The sequence below is a fragment of the Orycteropus afer genome, unplaced genomic scaffold (genome assembly GCF_000298275.1).
Source record: "Orycteropus afer afer isolate SDZICR_OR568_19922 unplaced genomic scaffold, OryAfe1.0 scaffold00908, whole genome shotgun sequence".
Taxonomy (NCBI): Eukaryota; Metazoa; Chordata; class Mammalia; order Tubulidentata; family Orycteropodidae; genus Orycteropus; species Orycteropus afer.
This window is the reverse complement of record NW_006922495.1, coordinates 89,687-95,426: the sequence shown is the minus strand read 5'-3', so window position 1 is coordinate 95,426 and position 5,740 is coordinate 89,687.

Genomic DNA, 5,740 nt, shown 5'->3' with positions numbered 1-5,740 from the left:
TTGAGCACTGACTACATGCCTAGATTGTGTTAGTTTTGGTGGTTCTCCTAGTGAAAAGGACAGTTCTTGATCTCAGAAGACATGTCATCAGGAAAGTGTCATTATAAAAAAAGTATGTAAACATTGTTTGATATTGATGGCATCTAGTTCTGCCACCATGTTTCAGAAGTAAAGCTTAGGCTGAAACTCAGAGAAGCTGAAGTCTGGTGGTTCAAATCCACCATCCACTCCTCAGAAGGAAGGCTGGACAATCTACTTCCATAGTGATACTGCCTTGGAAAACCAAGGAGGAATCACTATAAGTCATGTCTGACTCAACAGCAAATAACAACAACAACAACAAGTGCCCATAAGAGGAAGCCATGCATTGGATAAGAAAGATGATGTAAACATAGGGAAAAGATTGGAGGGGAGATAACTCCAGACAGGTCCTTCCCATGAAGTGAATATTATGCACATGCATATTGTGTGATCTCAGCTATTCAATTTTCTCAATCAAATAGCCTTATTAGTGGCAGCACCTGGGAAGAGGATAGGGTGCACCAAATTGATGACATAAAGTTGTATGTGTTTAATCTGAGGTACATGTAGTTACCTATAAGTGAATTTCAGGGGGGAAAAAAGGATCATTACTATAAATACAGAGAGTACAATTATCACCATACTGATTATATTTGAAGTCACTGCAGTTGATGACTATGCCCTCCAAAATATATGCCTCTTAAAAAGTAAAGGGATAGTAAGAAGTTACCAAAACATGAGTAAAACATGTATAAAACGCCAGTGGAGCTAATTTATCCGAATATTTTGTGAAAAGGCTTCAATCAAAATAGTTAAATTTAAATGCCCATTAGGGGTCTCATAAATCATGTACAGTTTATTTAACAGAAAACAAGTTACCAGGGAAACTAGCAAAACAATTTCAGAAAAAGTTGTGTTCAGAATCAGATTGCAAAAGCTTAAGTACATAATGGTTGATGGAGAACTAGGGAAAATCAGTGTAGGCTATAAAACAGTACTAGGGATCATACAATAAATGCTTACTCTGTTCTAGGTGCTGGTTTAAGAGTGTTGTATTCACATAATCATTCTAATTATCTTTTGTGGTAGATACTGTTATTACCCTCATTTTATAACTAAAACCTTGAGGGACAGATAAATTGTATAATTTAATAATACTTCTACTTTAGCTAATAAATGGGAAAGCCAAGAATAGAACTGTGTCAGTCTCACTACAAAAAATCTACTCTTACTCACTATATGTTATTATCAGTACAAATGAAGCTAAGTAAGGGAATGAAAGAAGGCAAAATATGAGGAATGAATAGAGTTCTGACTAATCTCAAGCATAACTAAACACAATGAGAGCATAAAACAATATGGAAATGTTCATTACGTTTTTTACTTGCAATCAACATTTCTCTATAGCATGTGCAAATTCATTATTATGTGTTTATGTGTTATCAAAGGCCAGGTTACAAGTAAAGACAGTGAACTGTTAGTGGTCTTTATGATTTCACTTCGTAATTGAGAAGAATGCATGGGAGTACACACAAATCTTAATGTTGATAATATCATCCATTGTCAATAGAAACAGTCCTATACAGAGACTAAATATGTAAAATAAATTTGGGAATATGTAACATAGAGATAGAGCCTATGAATTATTACATTGTGGTACAGTTAAATTGATCTGTAAGAAATATTTCTTCTAAAACACACAGAAAGGATACTTACAAATGAATTCCACAAATGTATTCACAGTATTAATTGTCAAATTAAAAAAGAAATTCCTTACTTATGTGCATGACTTTATTTGCCATAGCTTGTCAATGCTCACAGCTGTATAATTTAATAAAGTCACTGATCTTTATGAACATTGGACAAAATCAAAAGTCAATGATGAGAAACCATACAATAATAACATTCTGCACCTAAATGAATAGCCACACTTTCAGGGTCTGAATTTTTTCTTTTTCTTTTTTTACCTCTTTATGGAGTGCAAGTGGGAATCAGACCATTATCTCACTCACGTTAGTGAACTCTCATATTAACCACCAGTGCAATTTTTCCTAAACAATGTTTCTTTTAAGAAAGCTCATTCATACCTATTTCCCTTCCTAGATATTTGTATAACCTCACAAGTGACAGGCCTATTACCTGCTGTACCTGTGTCATTCAAGCATTTTCGACTGATTTTTGGGGAACTACTGGATTTTTTCTCCCAGCTGGCACGTACTATGGTCCTTATTTGACCATCTGCAAAACACTGCATTATACCACCTTCATGAGTACCAGAGTGTGCAAAAGACCCAACTTTTGCTGTTGGCTGGGTGGCTTTTTTTTTTTTTTTTTCCTCATACTCCCACCATTTAGCCTAAGCCCAAGTAAGGCATTCTGTGTCTTTAATGTCATTGACAGCTTTTTCTGTGATGTCTCTCCCTCCATGAAGATTTCATGCTGAGACAAGTGAGTCGCTGAGCACATGGTTATACTCTGAGCTGTGTTCTCCCTCACCACAACCCTTCTTTTGTGTAGTTCTTTCCTACGTATATATAATTGAGACCAGTGTAAGATTCATTTTGGTCCATCAAAGAAAAAAAGTGTTTTCTACCTGCTCTTCCCACACGATTCTGGTTACCATCACCTATAGTCGCTGTATTTATCTATGGCAAACATTCAACAGAGGTATCAGTGTCTATCAACAGTGGTTAAGGCATTTTGCTGCTAACCAAACCTCAATGGTTCAAACTCATAAGCCATACTGTGGAAGAAAGATGGGGAAATGTGCTTCCATAAAGACTTACAAGCCTCAGAAACCCAGTGGAGGTTGTTGTGAACCTGAGTGCACTAAACAGCAGTGAGTTTGTTTTTGTTTTTCTATTTTGAGTGTTCACTACATCCATTGCTCTTATGCTGAATTCTTTCATTTATACCTTAATGAACAAGCAACTGAAACAAGCCTTCTGAGACTCCACATCAAAAAAATTGCCTTACTTTCTAAGAAGCAGAGGAATTCTGAAGTTGATAATCAAGTTTTATAAGAGATTGGCATCCTAAAGTATCTATCATTCGATTCCTAAAATAATTTTTTTTTTCCTAATTTGAAGTTCATTGAAATAAAATTTCTCAAAATCTTGTTTGTCTCCAAGACATCCTTTAGTTAGTAGGGTCACTTTTTTTTTAACTTCCTGAAAGAAAAATCTCCTTCATAGATATTATACGAATATTCTCACTGCCATAAAGTCGATTCCAACTCAAGGAAACTCCTTGGGTTTCCAAAGAGGTGTATCTACAGAAGTAGATTGCCCAACCTTCCTTCCATAGAGGGGTTTGTGAGCCTAATATTAAAATCTTTCAAAGGTAACATTCATTAGGTAACTGAAATGAGTTGTTGTTTCTGTTGCTGTTGGCTCCAACTCTTAGTGACTCTATGGACACAAAACGAAACACTGCCTTATCATGTGCCATCCTCATAATCTTTGCTGTACTTGAAATCATTGCACCACTGTGTCAATCACTCTTATTGAATGTCTTCCCTTATTTTGCTGACCTTCTACTTTACAAAGCATGACAAACTTCTGCAGGGAATGACACTCCTGATAACATGACCAAAGCTGTTGTTGTTAGTTGTTATGGGATGTTAAGTCATTTCTGACTCATAGCAGCCTTATGCACAACAGACCAAAACACTGCCCAGTCCTGTGCCAGCCTCATGATCCCTGCTATACCTAACACTTTGCTGCAGCCACTGTTTCAATCCTTCGTGTTGAGGGGCTTCCCCTCATTTGTTGGCCATCCACTTTACCAGGCATGACATCCTTCTCCAGAGAATGGTCCCTTCTGACAACATGACCAAAGTAGATAAGACAAAGCCTGGCCATTCTCATTTCCAAGGAGTATTCCATTGGCACTTCTTTCAAGACAGACCTGTTAGTCCTTTTAGCAGTCCATGGTACCTTCAGCATTCTTTGCCAACACAACTCGAAATCATCAACTCTTCTTTGATCTTCCTTATTCATTGTCCAGCTCTCACATGCATATGAGGCAATTGAAAATACCATGGCTTGGGTTAGGCACATCCTAGTCTTCAAGGAGATATCTTTGGTCTTCAGCTTTTGAAAGAGGTCTTTGGCAGCAGATTTGGCCAATGCAATACGTCTTTTGATTTCTTGACTGCTGCTTCCATTTGATGTTGATTGTAGAACCAAGTAATATGAAATATTGGACAACTTCAATGTTTTCTCCATCTATTGTGATGCTGCTTATTGGTCCATTTGTGAGGATTTTTGTTTTGTTTATACTGAGGTGTAATGCATGCTATACACTGTAGTCTTTAGTTTTCATCAGTAAGTGTTCCAATTCATCCTTACTTTCAGCAAGCAAAGTTGTGTCGTCTACAAATCACAGGTTGTTAATAAGCCTTCCTCCAATCCTGATGCCACATTCTTCATATTGTCCAGATTCTCAGATTATTTGCTCAGCATACAAGTTGAATAAGTATGGTGAAAGATACAACCATGACACATTCCCTTCCTGATTTTAAGCCATGCAGTATTCCATTGTTCAGTTCAAACAATAGCCTCCTAGTCTATGTATAGGTTCCTTGTAAGTAAAGTTAAGTGTTCTGGAATTCCCATTCTTTTCAAAGTTATCCATAATTTGTTTGATCCACACAATTGAATGTCTTGGTATAGTCAATAAAACAGAAGTAAACACCTTATCTTATTCTTTGTTTTGAGCCAAGATCCATCTGACATTAGCTATGCTATCCCTAGCTCCTCGTCCCCTTCTGTATCCAACTTGCATTTCTGGAAGTTCTTGGTCAATATACTGCTGCAACAGTTTTTGAATTATCTTCAGAAGATTTTACTTGTATGTGATACGATGATATTGTTCAATAATTTCCACATTCTATGGGATCACCTTTCTTTGGAATGATTAAATATGGATCTCTTCCAGTCAGTTGGCCAGGTAGGGATCTTCCAAATCTCTTGGCATAGCCAAGTGAGTGCCTCCAGCAGGGCCTCCATTTGTTGAAACATCTCAATGGGTATTCCATCAATTCTTGGAGCCTTGTTTTTCAACACTTCCTTCAGGGCAGCTTCAACTTCTTCCTTCAATACTATTGGTTTTGATTATATGCCATCTCCTGAACTGGATGATCACATACCTGTTCTTTTTGGTAGAGTGACTCTGTGTATTCCATCTATCTTCTTTTGATGTTTCCAGCATCATTCAACATATTGCCCCTGCCATCTTTCAATACAGCAATTCAAGGCTTAAATTTTTTCCTCAGTTCTTTCAGCTTGAGAAATCCCAATCATATTCTTCTCTTTTTATTTTCTAACTCCAACTCTTGGCACATTTCATTAAAATAATTGACTATGTCTTCTCAAGCTGCTCTTTGAAATCTTCTGTTCAGCTTTTTACCCTGCCAATTCACCCATTTGTTTTAGCTGCTCTCCATTCTAAGACAAATTTCAAAGGAGACTTTTTGTCGTTTCTTCCTTTCCTGTGTTTTTAACAACCTTTTTCTTTCTTCAAGGATGACGTTCTTGATATCAACCCACAATTCTTCTGGTTTTTGGTTATTGGTGTTCAATGCATCAAATCTATTCTTTAGATGGTCTCTAAATTCAGAAGGGATAAAATCAAGGTCATAATTTGGCTCTCCTGGAGTTGTTCTAATTGTCTTCAGTTTCAAAGGGTATTTGTATTGAATAAGTCATTGGTCTTG